Source organism: Pinus tabuliformis, chromosome 3_1 (genome assembly GCF_031772625.1).
Source record: "Pinus tabuliformis cultivar Carrire ecotype Pingquan chromosome 3_1, CPIR1, whole genome shotgun sequence".
NCBI classification, from domain to species: Eukaryota; Viridiplantae; Streptophyta; class Pinopsida; order Pinales; family Pinaceae; genus Pinus; species Pinus tabuliformis.
In genome coordinates, this window is record NC_142301.1 from 693130581 (window position 1) to 693158300 (window position 27720).

The 27720-nt window shown below is 39.9% G+C and overlaps 1 long non-coding RNA gene across 1 annotated transcript; it reads right to left on the reverse strand.

Moving 5' to 3' along the window:
- Window positions 1–9928: 9928 nt before the first annotated feature.
- On the reverse strand, window positions 9929–22711 carry LOC149189029 (uncharacterized). Its single transcript, XR_016256321.1, has 3 exons — window positions 22426–22711; window positions 10172–10238; window positions 9929–10012 (listed from the first exon to the last, which is right to left on the reverse strand). It is a non-coding gene; the product is annotated as an uncharacterized LOC149189029 (long non-coding RNA).
- Between the last annotated feature and the right edge of the window lie 5009 nt (window positions 22712–27720).

Consider the following 27720-nt stretch of genomic DNA (forward strand, 5'->3'; position numbering starts at 1 on the left):
TCAAACTCTCTGAGAATCCAGTATTTCATGATCGGTCGAAACATATAGATATATGTTGTCTCTTTATCAGAGACTGTGTTCAGCGTGGGGCAATACAGCTACAATATGTTCCCACAGGAGAGCAGGAGGTTGATATACTCACAAAGGCTCTCAAAAGAGCTAAGTTCACTTAGTTCACAGAGCAGATGGGTATGGTTGAAAACCCGTTTCAATAGTAGCAATAGTTTTTAGTCCAAGGGCAGTTGGCAGTGGCAGTACTAGCAACAACACAGATGCAGACATTCAGAGGGAGTTCTAGTACAGATGCAGTGTTGGCAGTGGCAGCGTCAGCAAATGTACAGTTACAACAGAAGCGCAGTAGTTGGTGGACAACATGTCAATCCTCAACATCGCTGAGGACAATGCTTCAAAGTCAGAGCAGTATGCAGCAGCAGTATTATGTATATTGCTAGAGCACATTCCTTGCCAAGAGGGAGTGTTTATTTGGGATAGCATCAGATGTGCTCTAGGCCTCAAATTTTGCAGGGAGGCTTGGGCACATGCATTCCAAAGAACCCAGAAACCATTTTGGGAAATTCCACCCAGAAATGATTATATTAAAATAATTAATATTTTTAATTCGACCCTAAGTCTAAACTTAGGAAAATTAAAATATTAATGGGTATTAATCTAATTGTGGTTGAATCTTCTAGATAAAGACGAAGATCAAGTCAAAACGATCTGAGCTTTTGATTAGGAGTTAATCAAGGTCGTTGGTTATCCAATAAGAAGATATAAGAAGGGGCTTGAGAGTCATTTGGAAAACACACCAAGCAGATACTTAGTTGCCCAAGTAAAATCAATTTTTTCACTGGTTGAAGTTCGACAAGAGAAAATCGATTCAGAAGGAGAGTTGTAGGTGGAGGAGAAACAAAGAGGGCTCAACATCAGTCATGGAGACAAGGACAAAGGCGTAGAGCAGTAGAAGGGACAACGCTGGACAGATTGACGCTAGGAGAGGCAGTGTTGGCTTGAGTGACACAGGCATTGCGCAGGCCAGTCCAGAGGCTAGAGAAAGTGACATTGGGCAAGCCAGAAAGATGTAGAAGGTGGAGGAACTTCTCTCTCAGGTCAGATACTTGTTCAGGAATGCCTGTAAATTTTTCTCAGAAAGCCTTGTTCTATACTGCTAAGTGTAATTTGTACATGAAGATTTTTGTTGAAGAATCATAAAACCCTCATTTGCTGCACCAGTTTTCTTGCATTGGGTTTTTTTGGGGACAATTTTCCAAAAATAACTGTCATTGTGATTATATTTGTGCCAACATTCTACTTACATTTACTTTCTACAATGTTTTAATTGTGAAGGCTACAGTAGAATATGTTTCGATATTTTCCGTAAGAATACAGTAGATAACTTATTTCTGAGGTAATGAGTAGAAATAATATTAATCACTGCAGTAGGATTTCTATTTAGAAATTTTCACACCACATGGACTGTTGGGAAACCTTCCAAGCAGCCAAGGTGAAGGCACATCAAATAACAGCAAGGAGTGTTGCAGATGTTCCCTTGGTTGACGAGTTGATGTTGTCCTAGGAGAGGACAAGTTGTTGACGCCCAGATTTGTGCAATAGCTCCTCTATTGTAGAGCAAAGGGCAAATTGGTGGAGTCTGTGGGCAACCATGTGTAAGGGTCTCCTAACTGTGGGGATATCCTAACTAGGTGCAGATGCTACAACGTGAACTTGGTCTCTCGTGAACTATTGGAGGGCAGTGTGAGAGTGAACCAAGTGTGAACGTATATTGGGCACTTATGGTTTGCTGGAGGACAACGTAATAGTGTCCAAGATGGAGCCCAGTGAGCAACACCTTGATGGACAAAGGTAGTTGCGAGAGAGGCAGTAGTTGAGATCAAGAGTTTGATCAACTGGAAACAGTGTGTGGAGCCTAAGACTTTTGTGTGGAGAAGGACATCTACAGTAGAAGATGGGTAGTTCTCCTAGCCCATTTTCATTGTAGGAGATGAACACATTGCAGTGACAGGCGGCAGCCCTCCGTGGCCTATGTTGGTCTTCATTGGAGCAGTGCAGGAAGACCATAGTGGGTTGAAGTCCTTGAGTAGCTCAGGAGCAACAGTGGGCAGTTGAGAGTTGTTCACAAGTTGAGCTAGGAACAACTCGACAAGAGTCTCGATGTGTTGATGCATTGATGGATGAACGATCAACTAGCGAGCAGATCAGATAGTTGAGATTTAGTGACCAGATGGACTTGGAGCATTGATAAAGGCAGGAGTTGTAGATCAGAAGCCAAAGGACCAGGTAGGTACATGGTATGACCGAGAGGAGCTAAGAGAGCGCACTACATTAGCCAAATGGTCAAAGTACCTTGTTGATGATAGATTGGTTGTCGATAGACCGACACCAAGCCCCAATTTTGTATCTTGTACTAGTGGATGTATGAGGGCCATTATCCCTGGTACAGGAGCCCTAGACTATTGTATTATATGTTGTTTGATATAGCAAAGTTGGGTTGAAAATTGTAAAAAGTTGTCCATATTTTGTGCATGTGTGATTTACTGTTGTTTATATTCCACTATGGAAAGTAGTTCTGTTGAGATTCTTGGTTTGGTAGCATTGGAGATTTTAAGATTTTATACTAGACCAAAGATCGTGGAAATTCAACATGGTATCAGAGGATATCTGAGCTACTTTGAGGGACAGTGAATCAAAGTGTGCACAACAAAGCAACTCAGAGGGAGTTGTGGGTGTCTAGATCATGGAGCAGAGGGTTCAACTGAGGACATGGAGATGTGGTCTTGACATGTTACATGGCGAGATGGGCTGGGAGTTCTGGTGAATTGGTGGTGAGCCTGACAATCAACAATCTGTTGTAGGGTAGATTGCTAATCATGCACTTTTGTTGATTTGTCATGGATGGTTGGGACAACTCGAGGGTTCTTTAGCATGGACAAGATCAGATTGATCGAGATGGCTTCATGTGATGGACTACAGATTGTCAGGCTAGAATCTTCATCAGATCGTGATGTTGCATATCCGAGACTGGAGGGATTTGCATGAGTGGTATTCGATCTAGGAGGATGAGTGCTTGCAGGACTGAGCCAGTGGAGATCGTGTAGGCTCAGAGGGAGTCCAGCCTCAGAGGGAGCATCCCTATGGATCTTTGGGATCTTCAAGTTCAGATGCGACAAGGCAAAGGCACTACTGAGATTGCCAAATTCATTCTACAGGGTATGCTGCAATGATGGATGCCAGATGGGGTAGTGTCATCACTGGATGATGATGGTTACTTCCTAATCTTGGAAGTACCTCCCTCACTAAGAGGGAGTGTTGATTTGTGTAGCTTGGGAGGTACTCCAAGCCCTAGTGTTCGAGGGTTAGACGTCAAAGCGCCACAAGTAGGCATGTGAACTTAGAACCCAAGCTTGGGGTTTTTCACACATAGATGTTTGGGCCAAAACCGTGACGAGTCTTCGACATGTAATGGATAAGGATGATAGCTCTCGACAAGGCGATTCTAACGCAACGAGAATCATCGGTTCCGAGTTTTCCTTTAGGAGTTATGAATTTTTGAAGTTATATGATGGAATTTTCACACGTGTTAAGGTCGGCTTGGTGTTAAGTTGACTTAACTAGTTATGGAAGCCCTAGATTGTGACGTTATGAAGCCCCTCTTATTAGTATATATAGAGGGTGAGGATGAGTACTTATTCTCATCCATTGGTGCATCACAAGAGCTCATCAAAGGAGCCTAAGGAACTCAACTAAGGGAGAGAGGTAACTTTGTGGAAGCCGCAATAAGAAGGCTAGGGCAGCAAAGGAGTTAAGGTATGTTTCAGGGCTAAATTGAGGAAATCAAGTTGTTGTTAGAGGGCCAAGGAGCTGAGCCTGAAGGCCGAGTTGAAGAAAGGTGAACGCAGCTCTGTTTGGGGCAACAAAGAGTTAAGGGAATTTTGTTTTGAGTGGGATGTAGGTGACATCGTGGGACTGTGGTAGGCCATAGAACCACTTCAAGAAAAGGACAACATGGAGAGGTTTTGGGGCAGATTTGTTCCCTGAACAACAATATGTATATGGAGGACTCTTCCTTGATGGACAAACGATCAACTAGTGAGTAGATCAAATAGTTGAGATTCAATGAACAGATGGACTTGGAGCATTGATAAAGGTAGGAGCTGCAAATCGGAAGCCAAAGGACCCGTTAGGTACATGGTACAACCAAGAGGAGCTGAGAGAGAGCACTACATCAGCCAGATGGTTAGAGTACCTTGTTGATGACAAATTGGTTGTCGATGGACTGACACCAAGCCCCAATTTTGTATCTTGTACTAGTGGATGTATGAGGGACATTATCCCTGGTACAGGAGCCCTAGACTGTTGTATTATATGTTGTTTAATATAACGAAGTTGGGTTGAAAATTGTAAAAAGTTGTCCATATTCTGTGCATGTGTGAATTACTATTGTTTATATTCCGCTATGCAAAGTAGTTATGTTGAGATTCTTGGTTTGGTAGCATCAGAGGTTTTAAGATTTTATCCTAGACCCAAGATCGTGGAAATTCAACATGGTATCAGAGGATATCTGAGTTACTTTGAGGGATAGTGAATCAAAGTGTGCACAAAGAAGCAAAACTCAGAGGGAGTTGTGGGTGTCTAGATCATGGAGCATATGGTTCAGCTGAGGACATGGAGATGTGGTCTTGACATGTTACATGGCGAGATGGGCTGGGAGTTCTGGTGGATCAGTGGTGAGCCTGACAAACAATAGTCTGTTGTAGGGCAGATTGCTAATCATGGACTTCCATTGATTTGTCATGGATGGTTGGGACAACTCGAAGGTTTCTTTAGCATGGACGAGATCAGGTTGATCGAGATGGCTTCATGTGATGGACTACAGATTGGCAGGTTAGAGTCTTCATCGGATCGTGATGTTGCATATCCAAGATTGGAGGGATTTGCACGAGTTGTATTTGATCCAGGAGGATGAGTGCTTGCAGGACTGAGCCAGTGGAGATCGTGTAGGCTCAGAGGGAGTCCAACCTCAGAGGGAGCATCCCTATGGAGCTTTTGGATCTTCAGGTTCAAATGCGATGAGGCAGAGGCACTATCGAGATTGCCAAATTCATTCTATAGAGTATGCTACAATGATGGATGCCAGATGGGGTAGTGTCGTCGCCGAATGATGATGGTTACTTCCTAGTCTTGGAAGTACCTCCCTTGCTAAGAGGGAGTGTTGATTTGTGTAGCTTGGGAGGTACTCCAAGCCCTAGTGTTCGAGGGTTGGATGTCAAAGCGCCACAAGTACGCTTGTGAGCTTAGAACCCAAGCCTGGGGTTTTTCACACAGTTGTTTGGGCCAAAATCGTGACGAGTCTTCGACATGTGTTGGATAAGGATGATAGCTCTTGGCGAGGAGTTTTCACACGTGTTAAGGTCGGCTTGGTGTTAAGTTGACTTAACTAGTTATGGAAGCCCCTAGATTGTGACATTATGAAGCCCCTCTTATTAGTATATATAGAGGGTGAGTGTGAGTACTTATGCTCATCCATTGGTGCATCCCAAGAGCTCATCAAAGGAGCCTAAGGAACTCGGCTAAGGGAGAGAGGTAACTCTGTGGAAGCCGCAACAAGAAGGCTAGGGCAGCGAAGGAGTTAAGATCTGTTTTAGGGCTAAATTGAGGAAATCAAGCTGTTATTAGAGGGCCAAGGAGCTGAGCTTGAAGGCCGAGTTGAAGAAAGGTGAACGCAAGTCTATTTGGGGCAGCAAAGAGGTAAAGGAAGTTTGTTTTGAGTGGGATGTAGGTGACATCGTGGGACTGTGGTAGGCTGCAGGCCTAACCACTTCAAAACAAGGACAACATGGAGAGGTTTTGGGGCAGATTTGTTCCCAGAACAACAGTATGTATGTGGAGGACTCTTCCTTAGTAGGGCCGCAGAGATTAAGGACTCTTACTACAACAGCAAGAAAACAACAAACCTGGAGCAGCATTATCTTGTGATGGGTCATAGTCTTGACCAGTGTTTGGATTGTTTATAGGGAAGTCTGTGGAAGTCAAAGAGGAGGGGCAAACCTTGTGGTTCGATGCCCTAAACTAGTGATAGTTTCCACAGTGATTGGGCACTAGACTTGGAGCAAAAGTTTGATGTGTGTTGGGTCAAAGAGTTTAACCAGTGGCTGGATCAGATTGATGGGCGGCTTGAGGATACCTTAGGAGTTGTTTGGAGGAGCCCACGTGGACTATTGGGAAGCCTACCAAGCATCCAAGGTGACAGGAGACACATCAGATTGGAAGGCAAGAGGACAGCAGCAAGGAGTGTTGCAAATGTTACCTTGGCTGAGGAGTTGATCGTGTCCTAGGAGAGGACAAGTTTTTGATTCCCATATTTGTGCAATAGCTCCTCTATTGCAGAGCAAAGGGCAGATTGGTGGAGTCTATGGGCAGCCATGGGTAAAGGTCTCTCTTAGACTGTTGGAGGGTAGCATGAGAGTGGACCAAGTGTGAACGTGTTTTGGGCACTTATGGTCTGTTGGAGGACAACGTGATAGTGTCCAAGTTGAAGCTCGGTGAGATACAGCTTGATGGAGAAAGGTAGTTGTGAGAGAGGTAGTTGTTGAGCTCAAGGGTCTGATCAACCAGGAGCAATTTGCGGAGCCACAGGCTTGTGTGTGGAGAAGGACATCCACAGCAGAAGATGGGTAGTCCTCTTAGCCAATGTTCATTGTGGGAGATGACATCTTGCAGTGATAGGTGGCAACCCTCTGTGCCCTATGTTGGTCTTCATCGGAGCAGCACAGGAAGACCATAGTGGGCTAAAGTCCCTGAGTAATTGAGGAGCAGCAATGGGCAGTTGAGAGTTGTTTACAAGTGGAGTTGTCAACAACTCGAAAGGAGTCTCGATGTGTTGATGCATTGATGGAGGAATGATCAACTATTGATCAGATCAAATAATTGAGATTCAGTGACCAAATGGACTTGGAGCATTGATAGAAGCAGGAGCTGCAAGTCGAAATCCGAAGGACCGGGCAGGTACACGATACGACCAAGAGGAGCTGAGAGAGTGTGCTACATCAACGAGATGGTCAGAGTATCTTGTTGAGGACATATTGGTTGTCGATGGACTGACACCAAGCCCCAGTTTTGTATATCCCTGATACGGGAGCCCTAGACTATTGTATTATATGTCATTTAATATAACAAAGTTGGGCTGAAAATTGTAAAACGTTGTCCATATTCTGTGCATGTGTGATTTACTATTGTTTATATTCGCTATGCAAAGTAGTTCTGTTGAGATTCTTGGTTTGGTAGCATCAAAGATTTTAAGATTCTATCCTAGACCCAAGATCATGGAAATTCAACACATCTCTACCCACACGTGTGAGTAAAGTCTGAGGCAAACATCGACATTGCAAGGTCAAGGGTACAAGTCGAAAGTTGTTGATATAGGAAGGAGGACTGAGATTCTAAATGAAACCTAATTGGCATTGACGTGAGTTGAATTTTATGGTATGACAGCTTGTTGACTTGGGCTTCTTTTATCATGATGAAAGAAGGATAATTGGAAGGCTGACTTGATGGATGGAGGAGAACCTGTTGTTGGTCTTGCTTGTCTCATTTGATTTGGTTCTAAAAGAAGAGAAGAGAATTTTTGGGTTTTTCTCCTAGAAGAGGGGTTTTCCCCTAGATGAGAGCCTACATCCTGTCTCCTTGTTGTTTTGATCTTCATGCATTTATGTTTTGGTAGTTTCTTCATGATAATAAGATAAAAGAAGACATAAAAGAAGTTAACAAGAATACTAAGAAATCACAAGTGATTATCAAGATAAGAAAATCTTTCTGCCTTTATGATTTTTTAACATGGTATCGGAGCTATGGTGAAGAAGGACAAAAGGTGGCTTGAAGATCTATTCATCTTCTTGAAGGTAAGGAAGTCTTGATAAAGGATCATATAAAATTCTTGGTTTCAAGAAGACCTAGACGTCATCTAAGGTGGCATCAAAAAAATCAAAGTTTTGTACACTTCTCCAAGGCCATTCACATTACCATTTTCAAGGAGGATCCAAAAGTAGTCTACTTCTTAAATTTTCATATCACATTCACTTAATCGCAGGCAGAGACACCCAAAGTCGCAGGAAGAGACCCCTGAAGTTGCAAGCAGCTCAGAGACAACCGAAAATTGTAGTAGTTAAGAAGATCTGAAAATTCAGAGGCACAAAGATTGCATGCATAGTAGCTTTACAGAGGTTTCAAATAGGAAGCTGTGATGACAACTTCTAACTACAGGAAAGCATGAGGGCAAGCATGATTCAATCTAGTGGAAGTCGACAAACATATTAGCACAAGGTACAATGGCGCCTGCAAATGGACCAAACCAGGGTTTGACGACAGCTAGGGAAACCCTACACACCAAAATATGGACGCATAGCTCCCGAACATCGCTTTTATTCAATGCTATATATTAATATAAATTAAATTCATCATTCTTGATGACAATCTAGGATTACTTTTCCAATAACTGTGTAAATATTATACAAACAACATAGATTTTATTAATGTCAAATCCCACTAGCGCAATTGGATTTCGAAGGTTTCATTCTGTAAAGCAATTAAGGTTCAACTCACATTCATCATTCTTGATGACAATCTAGGATTACTTTTCCAATAACTGTGTAAATATTATACAAACAACATAGATTTTATTAATGTCAAATCCCACTAGTGCAATTGGATTTCGAAGGTTTCATTCTGTAAAGCAATCAAGGTTCAACTCACAGTAGTCGAGTGGAGACACCAAAAATAAAATCCACCCATGTTAAGGGTTGGTGTGGCTCAAGCAGAGGACTATCCTGACACACCAAACTCTAATTTGATTGAACATGTGGGTCATAACTAGGTCCCAATGTACACATGAGATAAAATAAATAACCCAACACACCAGGCTTTGTGCTGATTGAACACATGGTCATGACTAGGTCCTACCGTACACATCAAATAAAATAAATAAACCCGACACACCATATATGCCACATACCATGTATGTCCACTATACATGTCAGCTAAAATGAATAAATGGAGAGAAGAGTGGTTTTAACAAATAGAGGAGGATGGTTTTTGAGAGAGAAATAAATTTCAATTTCAATCCTCAATTGCCACGACTCTAATGGAGGGAGGCAATACTATTATTATAGATCTACATAGAAAAATATGTAGAGAATGACAGTGCAACCATGGCTAAGAAAACCAAAGACAAGGTTCAACAAAAGAAACAGCGGAAAAGGATATTAATGAAAGAAAAAAATATAACCATGAGGCCAATATAGCCAGAAAATAGAAGATAAATTACTAAATTGATCGAGAATGATGCTACAATTTATTCATAAACTCGAAAATAAAAATAGCTCCAATTTATTCATTGATTCATTATGTACTAGGAGTACACAAACTAGCCAAATATTCAAAGGCTCAAAAATAAGAAGAAGAGCTCCAATTTATTCATTGATTAGATCATTATGTACTAAGAGTGCACAGACTACCCAAAAAATCTAACATAAATAATCACATTTCAAATGGGAATGGAAATTATCAAATAATTTTTCATTCTAATTCTTTACCTTGCATTATTAAGATTTAGTAATTCACTAGAGGAAATGACCCTAGGAGTAGTAAGACTAAGTGTGAAACAAGGTAATCTGCAACAAGGATAACCAAACACGTACTATTTATTCAGACTGTGTGTTTGTCCAAAGTCCCTTTTGAATCTATGTTTTAGTATGATTGATTTAGAGAGCATTCACAAGCTAACCTAATCCTCATTGCTATTTATTTAATCACTTAGCAAGAAATTAAGAATAGCTTTTGCATGTTTAACCCAAAATAAATGCTATCAACTACAAAACAAGCAAACTAGAATATATTGGAGAATAGCTGCAAAGTACCTCAAAAACATTGCTCCATTGCAGTAGTGCTCACTCTACCTTTGCACTCAGTCCTCTATCCTCTCTATATGCTAACAGAGATGCTGGAAGCAAATGAAGTACTATTAGCTCTAAAAATCTATATATAAATTAATGAATTACTTACAAATTGCAATTTTATTTTTAAAAAATCAAATCATAATAGACCACAAATAAGCATAAACAGGGCGATGTTGAGAAGTTGAGAAGGGGCTACAGTGTACCTTGTAGAATATTATTCCGCTCTTTGCACTCAATTAAATGCAACTTCTCTATATAGTCGAAGAAAAGCTGGAAACAGTAAATAAATAAACAAACCAGCAGCATTAATGCGAAAAGTTTAGAATTAATTGAAATTACTAAATGAAAACCAGAGATTTAGATATGGCAATTGCTGTTGATATCAAATTCCCTTCACCTCATAGAGGAATGCATATTGTGTTGGCCAATTTTTCAGCACGAAAAAAAGCTATATAGTTATATTATGTTCATCCAAAAACAGAAATATACAGCAAAGGAAATATGGGGGCATCTGATCTGAAAAGAGAAGAATGGCTCAAGACCTCCAGGAGAAAGGATATATGTATCCTAGACAGATCTCTTACATAGAAGCCGTGAGGAAAAAGTTGCATATTGGACATATCTTCATGTAGAATTCCAAAAAACGGTCCCATGAGCCAATGTTATGTATGAAGAATCAACATATAATGAGACAAAAGATGGGGAGCATCATTCATACCAGATATGACCTCACAAAATAGAGAAATATGTACCCTGCATGGAAAAATCTTGGATCTGGCAGGAGGTGTTGTCAACTGTAATCTGCAGCCTCCATAATCCTTGCAGTGATGATAGCCCCTGCTTTGACAATGCATCTGCTCTCCGATTTTTTTCCCTGGCGATTTGGGAGATTGAGTAGTCCTTCCTGTTGAGCCACAAAGCCTCAAGCCTATTCAACCAGCCAGAGAGGTGTATATTTTTAATGCAATTTTTGGACAGCACATGGTCTATGGTGACTTTGGAGTCTCCAAAAATATGAAGATTTTTGAAACCAAGGAAATCAGAGAAAGAGATGAGACTGGCCAGAGCCATAATTTCTGCTTTGCTGTTGGTTCTAGGTCCTCCGTTTCAATGTATATCAAAAGCTTGACCTTCAACTGCAATTATATGAACACGACAGGTGCATATGTCATGCTGGGCAGTGCCATCAAAAAATGCATAGGGATATTCATAGACATCCATGGGCAGCTGTTTCACTCCTTGTTTGACTTTGAGGAGTCAGGGCTGATCAAGCGCTTCGTATAAACGAAGGATAGCTTCAAAGACTATATTAAACGGTTCCCTTTTGGAGTCGAAAATCATTCGATTGCGCCATTTCCAGATGGCCCAGATAGTGATCAATGGGATCGGCCTTCTCTTGCTACACATGTTGCTCCATAATTTGAAGGCCTCGTAGATGGTAGGAGCGATGACATTAGCGAATCCAAAGTGTGCAGATAAGTGTTGCCAAATCAACAGGGATTAAGGACATTATAGAAAAATATGAATATTATTTTCAGTATTCAATCTGCAGAGGGGACATATAGCAGGTCCACACTAATTGCGCTTCTGGAGATTCTCCCACGTGAGATTTCTGTTATGAAAAACCAGCCAGGCAAATATATTGATTTTTAAAGGGCATCCGAATCTCCAGAACATTGGTGGAAAGATATGATTAGATGTATCGAATTCTATTAGTAAAATCTGGAGATATATATGCCTAGCACAAACAACCGAAGTGCCGCTGAGACCTTTCCAAATGATGCAATCCCTGTCTGACGAACGATATAGACCATGCAATTGCAGGGAAAGAGTGATGGTGTTCCATTGGGCTGCGAGAACACCGGTCAATTGCATATCAGAAGCAGATTTCTAGATTAGGATGACATCATCCCATTTTTTAATAACACTGGCCCAAAAGAAATATCCCCTGCTATGTAGATATCTCCGGAGATGTGGATCGATTCACCCGCACCTGTGAACTCATCTAAACCAATAATAATGCTGAATCCTGTTTGGAATTTCCAAATCAAAATTTTTCTGAAAAACGGTTCCAATTTTTTAAAACCTCTCCAAATGTATAAGCCATTGGCGGAACCAATGGAGCACTGTCTGAACCAATATGTTATGTCGAGGTCGTCCATATACTTAGCTTTGATAGATTTGCGCCAGTTGGACTCTCCCATAATCGCATTCCACATTGATTTGCATAGAAGCGCTCTTTTGAAGGAGTGTAAATCCAATATTCCCCAACCCCCCATGTTTTTTGGTCGAGACAGCTTCGAAAGCTTGCTGAGATGAAATTTAATCTTCTCTTTCTGTCCACCCCAAATGAAATTGGCTATCATTCTGTTTAAACTATTAATAATAGCTGGTGGGATATAGAAAAGGAGGGCCCAATAAACCATGATTTGTACCAGCACGGATTGGGTAAGGATGGCGCGACCTCCAATTGATAAGCATCTATATTCCCAAGTAGAAATTTTGTTGTAGAACCGATCCAGAATCCACGACCAGTCAGCCACTCTATAACTCATAGGTTTCAAATAGAAACCAAGGTATTTGAAACCCTTCTTAATAGGAAATGCCTTGATATGGAAAAGATCTGTAATAAAAGTGATAGTATCACCATTTTCATCAGCGACATGGAAAGAAGATTTTAAATCGTTGATATGCATGCCGGTGGCTTTTTGAAATCTCTCTAAGATTTCAAAGATACACAACCATGTAGATCTGCACAAAATGGCTGACAGAAGGATATCATCGACAAAAAGTGAGTGTGACATGAAATTATGCTTGCTTATGGGAAGAGGCTTGAATCTCTCTTGTTGAACCGCGATCTTTATGTGTAAGCTCAGAGATTCCATGACAAGGATGAAGATAAGTGGAGATAGGGAGCAGCCCTGACATAATCCCCTGGCTGCTTTGAAAAAAGGAGTTGGGACACCATTTATGAGGACAGCGAAATTTACATCCACCACATAGGCCATGATCCATCGAGTACACCTGACATCTAGGCCGATCCTAGCCAGAAGGTATCTCATAAAGCCCCAGCTCACACAATCGTATGCCTTTTTTAAGTCGATTTTCAAAAAAGCCGCATCTATATTCCTGCTGTGCATTGAATGTAAGCATTCTTAGGTGAGAGCCACCGCTTTAGAGATATTTCTGTCTTTGAGAAACCCGTGTTGCTCTGTGGACAGATGAAGAGATAGAGTGTTCCTGATACGAATAGCAATAATCTTAGAGATGATCTTGTATAGTACATTGCATAATGAGATGGGCTGATAATCTGAAAATGTGGATGAGAGCTTTTTCCTAGGAATAAGGGCGATATATGTAGAGGAGATCTTCTAACTGATGAAGCCTTGTGTTCTCGAATCCTCGACCATCTTGAGGATATCTTCCTTGAATAATTCAAAGAAGTGGATGAAGAAGTCGATGGTCCACCCATCCGGCCCAGGGCACTTATCTTTCTGGAATGTTTTCATTGTTGCCAATAATTCTTCTTCTGAAACTTCAGCAATAATAGCATTGTTTAGGCCTTCATCAAACATAGTGGGGTATGGGTCTATTCCCCATAGAATATCCTCAAAATCGCAGATGGAACCTTCACTGTATGCCATTTTGAAAAAAATTACAGCCTCTCTAGAGATCGCTTCCTGTGTGGAGTGAGAATTTCCATGCTCATCCTTGATCTCCCAAATAGCATTAGTCTCCCTTCTCTTATTAGCATACCTGTGAAAGAACTTGGTGTTTTGATCACCCTCCCTTAGCCATAATGCGCGACTTTTGAGCCTCCACGAAGCTTCTTCTTCTTCTAAAGTCTTTTGTTTTCTTTTTTCTAAGACCCAAATTCGATTTTTGATGGAGGTCGGCATGTGAGAATTTTTAAGAAGGACAAATAAGTGGTCTAATTCCTTGCATATGTTCTTTAGCTCCTTTTTACTGGAGGCCGCTTTCTCCTTTTGCCATTTTTAACCTCCCTTCGAAGGGATTGCAGGCGTTCAATGAAATGCCGAGTAGGGTCATTAACCAGCTTGGGATATTGCTTCCAAGTATCATTTATAAATTTATTGAATTTTTCATCAGCGAGCCAAGTACGATTGAACTTGAAGGGATATCCATATCTGCGTCCAGCATTTTTCCATTGAAAGGTAATGGGTCGATGATCAGAAATGAAGGACAGAATGATGTTCATAGTTGGAGGCCCATATTTTTCTATCAGTCGCTCATGGAAAATAAATCTGTCTATTCTCTTCGCCAGGTAGGAGCTGTTCGATCTTCCATTGTCCCAGGTTGGTCCCTGATCAACAGGCAGGACATCAATGAAATCATTTTGAATAATAGATTCCCGGATGTATCTTCCTATAGGATCAGATTTCCTGCCATTGCCCCATATTTCGTCATTACAAAATGTGCAGTTAAAATCTCCACCAATAATCAAAGAGTCTATATCAAGTAGTTCAGAAGAAAGCAGATAATTCCAGAAAGGGAAACGATTTTTATAAGGAGCATAAATATTTAAAATGTGGAAGGGATCTGTGGATCCCCGGAAATGAGCCAGAATAAGAATGCCTGCAAAGCATTGAAAAGAAGCTGCAGTAATCCACTTGGGGTCCCACAAAACAACAAGTCCACCAGACATGACCACAACATTTGTAGCGACCATATGCCATGACGATAGCATCCTCCTAAAGTATGAGATGGATTGGGAGCTTTCATGCATGGTTTCCTGAATAAGAAGCATTTTAGATTTCGAAGAGACAAAAAGATGTTTAAGGGCCAGAAATTTGTGATCAGCTCCAAGGCCCCGAATGTTCATGGACAGAATGTCGATCATTTGGGAGCTTCATGAGGCTGACAAGCTCTAAGAGGCCTATTTTCAGAAAAAACATCATCTGCAATTTCAGTCACAGGAATGTCAATAAGGGAAAGATCCCTGGTTGGCGAGACCCTTCTTCCCTTCCTACCCCGAAAATGCCTGCTACCACGCTTCTCTTTGCGGCGGACAGTAATGTTCCCCGCAGATGTGGGGATAATGTCGGGTGAGGGGGAACGAGAAGGTCGATGAACAGTTAAAGGCTGGAGATTTAATGACACTCTTTTGAGGAGGAGATCGATGTCCTGGTCAAAAGAATTAAGAGGAGAGGTTCGGGGGGATGGTGGAGGGGAAATAGGGATATATGGCGCCTTTCCTTTGCGATCAGGTACTTGTTTATGGAAAGGGGGGATAGGGGAGGAAGCTAAAAATGGAGAAAGAAATTTAATATCAGAAGAGCATCCAGGCAAAGGTAGAGACGTGGGTCCAGGGATAAGATGAATGTGGGAGGGGGGGATTAGGGCAACGATGAAATGTATACGTGGGTTGTCGTAGGGTCGATGCTAGGGGGTTTAGATGATGCGGGGGGGGGGGGGGGGGAGGGGAATTTCAGGGTCTAGATCCAACTCGTGCGGCGGAGAAATATAGGAGAAGCTCGAAACTCTGGCCGATGGATCAAAAAGGGGCTGAGAAGGGGACTTTGAAACAGTGGAGGATCTCAGTCGATCAACAAACATATTAGAATTACGTTTAGAAGGTTCCATAGAGACAGATCGAGAATGAGGGAGGCTGGCAGATCGGTCAAGGGAGTGACCCATCAGTGATCGAGGAGCGGCATTGGAAATGACAGGAGCATGGTAAATCTCTAAGGGGTAAGGCCAATCAAAGGCCGAAGTATCTCTGTCATGCGTCGAGGAGGGAATATATACAACCTTCTTCTTCTGTTTGGCACACGGGTGACATGGACTATTTGAAAAAGGTGACCAATTTTATGACAGATGGAACACCTAAAAGGCACGCCCTAGTAGTCTAACCGTTGTTGAATTTTGGACAGCTCCCAAGTAAGATCAATAGTCTCAGGAAAACCTCCCCTGAATTCTTTTTCAATGAGAATCCAGGCTACCCTCTTATCTTTAGCACCAATACATCAAGGGTCGACATATATGAATCGCCCGATAGCATTTCCTCTGTTTCCATAGATTCCTTGGTCCACAATTCGAGAGGCAAGCCAGGCAATTTAATCCAGATGTAATTATTCTGGGGTGTGCAGCGAAGCGGATTAAATCCGATAAACCATCTGTGTAGAGCTAAAAACTCCTCTCTTTCACCCAGGGTTTCGAAAAGATGATTTCCAGGTCACGGATCCGGAGAAAATGAAAACAATACCAGTTGTTCATGAGGCGAACAATGGTAGGGGAGTATCCCAAAAGAGGAGCCCACCTAGCAGCAATCCATGATCGAATTTGCAAATCCTCCATAGATGGGAAGAACCATCTCCCAACAAGCGCCCTCTTCTGTAAGCTTACTATTATGTCCATTAAAAGAGGGCCATCTAGGTTAATGGCCGAGGGAGGTGGAGAGGTTTTAACAGGTCGAAGATGTTTTGGAGGCTGCCGAGATAGGGAGTAACCCTGACGTAATCCCCTGGCCGCTTTGAAAAAAGGAGTTGGTACACCGTTTATGAGGGCAGTGAAATTTACATCCACCACATAGGCCATGATCCATCAAGTACACCTGACATCTAGGCCGATCCTAGCCAGAAGGCATCTTATAAAGCCCCTGCTCACACAATCGTATGCCTTTTTTAAGTCGATTTTAAAAAAAGCCGCATCTATATTCCTGTTGTACATTGAATGTAAGCATTCTTAGGTGAGAGCCACCACTTCAGAGATATTTCTGTCTTTGGAAAACTCGTGTTGCTCTGTGGACAGATGAAGAGATAGAGTGTTCCTGATACGAATAGCAATAATCCTAGAGATGATCTTCTATAGTACATTGCATAATGAGATGGGCTGATAATCTGAAAATGTGGACGAGAGCTTTTTCTTAGGAATAAGGGCGATATATGTAGAGGAGATCTTCTGATTGATGAAGCCTTTTGTTCTCGAATCCTCGACTATCTTGAGGATATATTCCTTGAATAATTCAAAGAAGTGGATGAATAAGTCGATGGTCCACCCATCCGGCCCAGGGCACTTATCTTTCTGGAATGTTTTCATTGTTGCCAATAATTCTTCTTCTGAAACTTCAGCAATAAGAGCATTGTTTAGGCCTTCATCAAACATAGTGGGGTATGGGTCTATTCCCCATAGAATATCCTCAAAATCGCAGACGGAACCCTCACTGTATGCCATTTTGAAAAATTTTACAGCCTCTCTAGAGATGGCTTCCTGTGTGGAGTGAGAATTTCCATGCTCATCCTTGATCTCCCAAATAGCATTAGTCTCCCTTCTCTTATTAGCATACCTGTGAAAGAACTTGGTGTTTTGATCACCCTCCCTGAGCCATAATGCGCGACTTTTGAGCCTCCACGAAGCTTCTTCTTCTTCTAAAATCTTTTGTTTTCTTTTTTCTAAGACCCAAATTCGATTTCTGATGGAGGTCGGCATGTGAGAATTTTTAAGAAGGACAAATAAGTGTTCTAATTCCTTGCATATGTTCTTTAGCTCCTTTTTACTGGAGGTCGCTTTCTCCTTTTGCCATTTTTAACCTCCCTTCGAAGGGATTGCAGGCGTTCAATGAAATGCCGAGTAGGGTCATTAACCAGCTTGGGATATTGCTTCCAAGTATCATTTATAAATTTATTGAATTTTTCATCTGCGAGCCAAGTACGATTGAACTTGAAGGGATATCCATATCTGCGTCTAGCATTTTTCCATTGAAAGGTAATGGGCCGATGATCAGAAATGAAGGACGGAATGATGTTCATAGTTGGAGGCCCATATTTTTCTATCAGTCGCTCATGGAAAATAAATCTGTCTATTCTCTTCGCTAAGTAGGCGTTGTTCGATCTTCCATTGTCCCAGGTTGGTCCCTGATCCATAGGCAGGACATCAATGAAATCATTTTGAATAATAGATTCCCAGATGTATCTTCCTATAGGATAAGATTTCCTGCCATTGCCCCATATTTCGTCATTACAAAATGTGCAGTTAAAATCTCCACCAATAAGCAAAGAGTCTATATCAAGTAGTTTAGAAGAAAGCAGATAATTCCAGAATGGGAAATGATTTTTATAAGGAGCATAAATATTTAAAATGTGGAAGGGATCTGTGGATCCCCGGAAATGAGCCAGAATAAGAATGCCTGCAAAGCATTGAAAAGCAGCTGCAGTAATCCACTTGGGGTCCCACAAAATAGCAAGTCCACCAGACATGCGCACAACATTTGTAGCGACCATATGCCATGATGGTAGCATCTTCCTGAAGTATGATATGGGTTGAGAGATTTCATGCATGGTTTCCTCAATAAGAAGCATTGTAGATTTCGAAGAGACAAAAAGATGTTTAAGGGCCAGAAATTTGTGATCAGCTCCAAGGCCCCAAATGTTCATGGACAGAATGTCAATCATTTGGGAGCTTCATGAGGCCGGCAAGCTCTAAGTGGCCTATTTTAAAAAAAAACTTCATCTGCGATTACAGTCACAGGAATGTCAATAAGGGAAAGATCCCTGGTTGGCGAGACCCTTCTTCCCTTCCTACCCCGAAAATGCCTGCTGCCACACTTCTCTTTGCGGCGGACAGTAATGTTCCCCGCAGATGTGGGGCTAATGTGGGGCGAGGGGGAACGAGAAGGTCGATGAACAGTTAAAGGATGGAGATTTAATGACGCTCTTTTGAGGAGGAGATCGATGTCCTAGTCAAAAGAATTAAGAGGAGAGGTTCGGGGGGATGGTGGAGGGGAAATAGGGATATATGGCGCCTTTCCTTTGCGATCAAATACCTGTTTATGGAAAGGGGGGATAGGGGAGGAATCTAAAAATGGAGAAAGAAATTTAATATCAGAAGAGCATCCAGGCGAAGGTAGAGATGTGGGTCCAGGGATAGGATGAATGTGGGGGGGGGATTAGGGCAACGATGAAATGTATATGTGGGTTGTTGTAGGGTCGATTCCAGGGGTTTAGATGATGCCGGGGGGGGGGGGAGGGGAATTTCAGGGTCTGGATCCAACTCTTGCGGCGGCGAAATATAGGAGAAGCTCGAAACTCTGGCCGATGGATCAAAAAGGGGCTGAGAAGGGGACTTTGAAACAGTGGAGGATCTCAGTCGATCAGCAAACATATTAGAATTACGTTTAGAAGGTTCCATAGAGACAGATCGAGAATGAGGGAGGCTGGCAGATCGGTCAAGGGAGTGACCCATCAGTGATCGAGGAGTGGCATTGGAAATGACAGGAGCACGATAAATCTCTGAGGGGTAAGGCCAATCAAAGGTCGAAGTATCTCTGTCATGCGTCGAGGAGGGAATATATACAACCTTCTTCTTTTGATTGGCACACGGGCGACATGGACTATTTGAAAAAAGGTGACCAGTTTTATGACAAATGGAACACCTAAAAGGCACGCCCCAGTAGTCTAACCGTTGTTGAATTTTGGACAGCTCCCAAGTAAGATCATGTTGGCATTTTGGCACAGGTGTGGCGCTACGGTACAGGTGTTGTCCTTGATGGCAACTCTCTTTGAAGACAGATCTCAGTCCAGACTACAAGAATGAAGAGAAATTTCTTATACGCAGGTTCATTAAGCCCAAGTTGCGTATACACGCCAGTACGCTATATACTAAGTCGCGGATACGCAGGCTCGCTATATACGAAGTCGCGTATACACGCAGTTTCATGAACAGAAAAGTGCGTACATGTCGAGAAGCTTTCTTTTGGTCCGTGGTAGTTAGTCCTCGGTACTTGAGCAAGGTATCTCGACAGTCGTGTTGATCCCGAGTTTTGAAGTTGATGGTATTGTGTTACTATGGTTTTGGACCGTGGTATTGTGAAGGGCCTAAGGCTATATAAGGAGAAGAAGATCATTAGGCAATGGTATCGAAAAGTCTTGAATATCTAATGAAGAAAGAGATCTAGTATGCAGGTTCTGGGTTGATGATACATTGCTTGATCTGAGCTAAGGAGAGATCACACCGGTTGATGGAAGACTAGATCTAAGGATAGATCGGGATCAAATTGTTTGAAATGAACTATCTTTATATGGTTGATTATGCGTATTTTTAGATCTGCACACTGACGCAATGTTATGTTCTGGGTATGACTGATGTCTGGTACAGCTGCGAAGTTTTAAGAAAATATTTTTAGATCTGTACGCATGTTGGCTTCGGTAAAAGCGCGTGTATACGCGGTTTTGTTTCATTGAAGTAGCGTATATCTTTTGAAGCTTAATTTTTGGGGTTGCAGTTGGGTCTGACTGTTATTGCAGAGTTCGGTAGTCTGCTCTGTGTTCTGGTGACTGGGTGTTGACAAGGTTTCAGTGGTTCAGTGATTCAAAGATTGATGATGCTAGTATTGGTTGTTTTGTGCTTCAATGATTTGTGAATGAATCGTGGTCTTCAGATTGTAATGTTGTGCTTCAGGAGTATCCAGTCTGAAAATTGATGAAAAGTGGTAGTTGAAGGAAAGAAGATTGTAGGCCAGCACCTACGTATTAGTATCTTAGCTAGTACAAGAGCAAAGGGGAGTTGGAGCTCCCTTCCAGGAGAGTCTGGAAAAACGAGAGAAGGTTGTAGCCTTCTGCAGGTTGTAGCCTACGTAGTGGTATAAGGCTGCACCAGTACAAAAGATTGTAAACTGAAGTTTCTGATTAAAGAAAGATAGAGACGACTTGCAGCAAGTGGTTTTCACCCACATTGGGTTTCCACCTTATATCTTGGTGTTCATGTGTGTGGATTTTGTGTGATGATCTGTTCTGTTATACTGCACCTGTTTACTGTTAAAATGGTTAATAATGTTCTGATGCATTTACTGAAGATAAGCTAACTGAATCATAAGATTTCTAGATATAAGCTAGTTGCTTTAGACACAGCAGCGTGTACACGCGGGTTCACTTAACTGAAGTAACATATATGTTTCTGAGTATGAAATTGAAAAAGTTTTATTGATCTGATAATACTGATTCAACCCCCCCTCTCAGTATTATTTCCAACAGATCAATAGTCTCAAGAAAACCTTCCCTGAATTCTTTTTCAATGAGAATCCAGGCTACCCTCTTATCTTTAGCACCAATGCATCGAGGGTCGACATATATGATTCGCCCGATAGCATTTCCTATCTTTTCCATAGATTCCTTGGTCCACAATTCGAGAGGCAAGCCAGGCAATTTAAGCCAGATGTAATTATTCTGGGGCATGCATTGAAGCGGATTAAATCCAATAAACCATCTGTGCAGAGCTAAAAACTCCTCTCTTTCACCCAGGGTTTCGAAAAGATGATTTCCAGGTCACGGATCCGGAGAAAATGAAAACAATACCAGTTGTTCATGAGGCGAACAATGGTAGGGGAGTATCCCAAAAGAGGAGCCCACCTGGCAGCAATCCATGATCGAATTTGTGAATCCTCCATAGACGGGAAGAACCATCTCCCAACGAGCGCCCTCTTCTGTAAGCTTACAATTTTGTCTGTTAAAAGAGGGCCATCTAGGTTAATGGCCGAGGGAGGTGGAGAGGTTTTAACAGGTCAAAGATGTTTTGGAGGCTGCCGAGATGCCAAGTCATCATCCCGCGTGGGCAACTGGAATAGAGAGGGTAGAATGATGTCAGCTTCCAGCGAATTCATCCAATCAGACTGAGGAGCATGTCTGGCACGTGATAATTCAGCATCCATAGTAGCACGAACCATGGCTGACTCAGCAGATTGGTCAGTGAGTAAATCCATGACAGGATAGGGACTGACACCAAAAAGGTCAGTTGGGGATCCCAATAGGATTTACTGACAGAGGAATGATCTTATGACATAAAAAGAAGGGACGGATTAGGTGAGAAAAACCACGGTTTAGGTGAGAAGATAGTAAATATGGGATAGTGAACATAAATGCCCATACACCAGGAACATCCCTTCTGTCATATGAAAGGATAAGAAAGATCATCCATCGAAGTAAGGGAGACTACGGATAGACCTCGGAGATCTACAATGGATACAATGGCTGCGGAAATTAATGGAAGAAGTAAATGTGGACAAATGATCAGTAGACCAAGGCCAATCAGACCGCCCGGAAAATTCAAATAACTTGAATTTCAGGCGTCGGAAAAACCAGAGATCAACTGAAGCTTAGAAAGATATACCAGGGCAGACAACACAACAGCAAGCAAATTTCAAAAATGCACCACCATGGTCCAAATTTGAAACGGAAATCAGAGCACGGTTTGGATATGACAACGAAATCCTCGATTTTAAATTTGGATAACCAAGACCAGCAAGATGTTGCAAACCAAGACATGGGAGATATAAATAGGAAACAAGATGAATCTACAGCAGAATAAGAGTATAGCATAGAAATATGCTATACTGCGAAGGAGAGCAAATTGCCATATACAATCCACATAATAGAGTCTATATATGTATGCAAACCAGAGGAAAAAATTAAACATTAATATCTGAAACTACATAAATACAACTGACCTGAGGCGCGAGCGTTCTCCGGTATTGAGCAACGAGCACCATGAACCGCTCAGGAAGTAATAACATATGAAAATGCATAGTAAAAAGGATAAAAAGGTAGTACAATCGAAAATAGAAGTCATACCCAGAATGGTTTTGAGTCCATATAGCCAAAAATCATACCAGTTCTGGTAGTCAGGTTATAAAAGGAAAAGCAGAGACTAGGCTTATGGCATGTTAAGTATGGCGAAACAATGAGATGGCACATTTGAAGGCAGAAAAAAACACGCGGCTTCCCAACATGAAGGATTACAGTGAAACGAATGACGGGCTCATACCATGGAATGACACGTGTCTCGAAAGTGAAACGATGAAAATGGACGAGATAGGCGAACACGTATCTCGTCCAGACCAGACTCGAGACTACAATGGTCGTTGTGCGTAGAGTATAAGATGGAAAAGCGGTACGTTCCAAAACTAAATTTTCTGCTTTAGGAATCTTCCCTTTGTGCTATTGTTCAATAACCTCCCCTGTGTCATGCTCTCGCTCTCTTTGCCTCCTACCAGCTAAAACAGATAAAATTTGTCAATTAACATCAGAGAAAAAAAAATATGATAAAGATAAATTTTTACTCTGCAATGCCATTTAGTCAAATGAATCAACGGCTGATGGATGCATTAAGTAAACAACAAAATCGACTCCAACGAATTCTCCCCTTGCTGCCATCTCTATCTCTTTTATTGCTGCCCCTGCCTCTGCCTGTACTGCTTAAACCGCTGATGTTTGCTCGAGTGTTTCACGTCGTGGTGCTAAAAATATAATGCTGCTTTAGTGGTGGCTTTTATCTGCTTGTACTTTACTAAGATTGAGTGTGAATCCCTTACGTACACCACATGTCAGCATAGGGCTTAACATTTTAAATTTTAAAACTACAATTTAATTAAATTAATTTTAATATAATTATTAGAATATTAATTTATTATAATTATTTGAACAATAATTAATATTCTAATTTTATATTAATTTATTATAATTTTTTGAACATTAATTAATATCATTATTTCATTGTATTATTATTAATTAAATATGTTTTTTTTAATACATTTTGTAAATGTTATTATAGATTATTTTGATTTTTTTAATCAAAATCAAAATTTCTAAAAAAAAATTTAGTTATTTTTATTAGACCAAATAAATATTTTTCATAAATATTACAAATAGGACAATTACAACATGTCTTTAGAAACTTAAGATATCACTAATATTATATGAGGAAACTCATTAATTGTCCACCAAACTACTTAAACTCAACATAGGATGAAATAAACTGTTTAACAAACCACTCAAATTAAAATCTTTTGATATTATTGATAATTTTAATTAATAATATTAAAATAAATCCATTTTAATTTTATTATATATATTAATAATTATATAAAAAGTGAATTAATATATAAACAAAAGACGCATATACCAGAGTGAAAATTGAAAATTGATATGCAAAACGTAAATTAACTAAAAAAATTGATAGAGAATAAGTAGAATAAAAAATATTTTCTTAGTTATTTTAGCAAAACTTAAATTAACTAATTAAGTTTTTATGATTTCATTTAAAAATAATAATAATTACACTTATTTTAAAATAATTTATTTTAATGCTTAAGCGGGTGGTCAACAAGCCGTCAAACCAGATTTGACTACCCGCTACATCATTAAATGTTGCGTTGCCATTGTGAAAATTGGCCACCGTTGGAGACGAGGACAGTCGGAAGTCCTATAGACGACGGGAGGTCGTCGGTCGGAGAGGTGGGCTCGTCCGTAAAGGGCCAAAACGTTATACCTTTAACCTACGCCATTCTATACCGAACCTATGGTTATGAATATATGGATTCTATAAAAAGCAAAATTAGGACTACAGATCACTAAACATTTTCCCCTTTTTGAGAATCACAGTGAAGCCATCGCTAAGAAAGCCAAAGAAACGGTGAAAAAGAAAATATGGATATTAATGAAGGGAAACAAATATAGCCAGAAGAGCCAGCAAAAACAGAAGATGAATTACTAAATTAATCGAAAATGGTGCTGCAATTTATTCATCAACTTGAAAATAAGAAAAACAACTCCAATTTATTCATTGTATTTATCATTATATACCAAGAGCACAGAGTACCCAAAAAAATTCACTACATAAATAATCACAATTCAAATAGGAATGGAAACTACATAAATAATCACATTTTAAATGGGAACGAAAACTATAGAATAAAATTTTATTCTAATTCTTCACTTTGCATTATGAAAAATTAGTAATTAACCAAAAGAAATAACCCTAAGAATAATAAAACCTAGTGTGAAACAAGGTAATCTGCAACAAAAATAAACATTAAGTAAACAACAAAATCGTCTCCAACAAATTGTCCCCTTGTTGCCATCCTATCTCTTTTACTGTTGCCCCTGCGTCTGCCTGTGTTGCTTAAACCGATGATGTTTGTTCGAGTGTTTCACGCCCTGGTGCCGGAGGTTCTGAATAAAAATACAATGCTGCTTTGGTGGTGGCTTCTAAGTGCTTATACTTTAGTAAGATCAAAAGTATAAAATCGCATTGATGTGAGTGTGAATACCTTACAGACACCACATGTCAGAGTAGCGCAGAATCCTTGTTTGTGTTTGCGTCGTACAAATATGTTTTCGATAATACTAGTATAAAGTATTTGAATATTAATTTAAGTTTAATTTTATTAATTATTTGAATATTAATTTATTATAATTATTTAAACATGAATTAATATCATGATTTTATTGTATTATTAATTTTAATATTATTATTTTATTTATATATATATATATATATATATATATATATTATAAATATTATTATTAATTATTTTGTTTTATAATTGAAATTAGAATTTTTGAAAAATAGGTAATTTTGAAAGATAATTTATTTCTATTAGATTTAATAAATTTGTTTCAATAATATGACAAATAGACTAATTATAAGGCCTGTTTGCTATATAAAGAAACGTTTTTCACCAAACTACTTAAATTAAAATCTTTTGACATTATTGATAGTTTTCATTAATAGGATTAGAATAAATATATTTTAATTCTATGTATATTAAATAATTATATAAAACGCAAATTAATAAATAGACAAAAGACATATATGCAAGAGTAAGAATTAATATGGAATAAGTAGAAAAAACATATTTACTTAATTATTTTAGTAAATAGTAAATTAACATATTAAATATTTTTATATATTAATTTATTTCATTAAAAAAATAGTAACATTCTTATTTTAAAATTGAAATTTCTTTTCACTAAAAATTAATGATGATGATGGTTAACGTCTCCTGAGAACAAACATTGGTCTATCTGACCTAAAAACAAATTATTTAATTTGATTTAAGATTTTATTCCTATGTTCAAAAAGCTTGGAGAGAAGCCTTCCGAGCTCACTATAATTTTGACATTGTAAAAGGCTAGGAAGGTCAGTATTGTAACAACGATTGTGAAAGTGAGATCTAATGTGGTTGTACTGGGGGCACTCTAAGAGGAAGTGGTTTTCATCCTCGATGTTCATATTCTCGCATATATGGCAGATCCTTTCCATCCATGGCGTTGTAGGAACTGCCCAATGACCTGTTTCACTATGGAGCTCAGGAGAATTCGTTCTAATATTTGCTATATTAATTTTCTTCTTTGAGCTAGTTAAAATAGGGTAGCTCAAGTGGCAAGGGCCGTGGAAATGAAGTCTCACCGAACCAGAAGTCTTGGGTTCAAATCTTGGGCTACCCCTCCCCAGTAGAGGGGTACATAATGGACATGTAAATGAGAGAGTCATGTCCCAACTTACAAAAAAAAAAAATAAAAAAAAAAATTGAGAGATACTTTTGATCCTCTAGGGTGGGGTTGATGACCTTCTTATAATAACTTAATTTTCTTTTAGCCACTAAATCTTTCTCACACCACATTTTTCTTTGAACTTAGAAATAACAATATCTTTAATGTTATTTATGTCTTGCAATGCATCATTCTCGTTGATCTCCCAATATTTTAACCAGGCCCTTGTGTCTTTACGCCACCCCCGATTGAGCCTTAGGTGGTTCTGGCTGGAATTTAAAGCTAGCTTAGGAAGTCTATGATCATCTATGTTATCGAGTTTGTGCTTGTACAGCAGAAACCTAATCATAGCTAGGCTCTCAATAGGGGAAAGACCTGCTTCGATAAGGAGAATAGGATAGGGTGTATTACTTTGAATTTTCAGGGTATAAGTTATAAAACGCTTCTGGATTTTCTCAATCTTTCTCCATGATTCTCTGGAGATGCTGCAATCTCAAACCTCACAACCATATAAGATAACAGGAGTGACTAAAGTTTCAAAGATGAACTTTTTTTTATCCCACATTACGAGGTTTGTTGTTTTACAAATATTTTCAAGACCAAAATAAGCTTTCCACCCCCATTAATCCTTTTCTCAATGCTATGGTTCCACTTGAGCTTGTGATGAATATCAATTCCTAGGTACTTGTAAGAATACACTTCCTCCAAGTTATTATTGTCATACATAAAATTAGCGTAAGTGTCCTTCTTGGATTTGATAATCATAACTTTTGTTTTGTCAGTGTTAACAGTCATACCCATGGTAGAGCAGAAATCCTTAAGAATCCTGAGTTGCTTATCAAGATCAGATGGGCACCTTGCCAAAAGAACAATATCGTCAGCATAGAGAAGAAGGATGACGACTATCCCAGCTAAGATCGTGCCATTACATCATGCTTCCTCTAAGTAGCCTTCAAGCTTATTGATGTAAATGCCAAATAGGGTAGGGAAGAGGGGGAAACCTTGTTTAACTCCGATGTTACACTTAATATCTTTTGACCACCCCTCATTGCTCTTTAGCTTGGCAATTACATTCTCGTATAACCTTATAGCGGCAGCTCTTAACTTGAGAGGAACCTTTAGCTCTTCTAATCTATTCCAAAGGTTGTATCTAGGAACCACATCGAAAGTCTTTCTAAAGTCCACAAAGCAACAAAATAAATTGGATTTATCATTACGACATTCCTCCATAATGATCCTAAGAGTAACGAGGTGGTCTGTTGTTGTGTGATGCCTTCTGAAACCTTGGCCTTTAGCCTGCTTACCTTCACTTTCAAGCCATATGCCAAAATATAATCTACCTCCATCACCTATGGATATCACACTTTTATGATATTTGTTATTTTTTAATAAATTTAATTTTATTATTTTAAATATATTATTCATTTTCAATATAAAATAATTTTATTATAATAATTATTTAATATTAA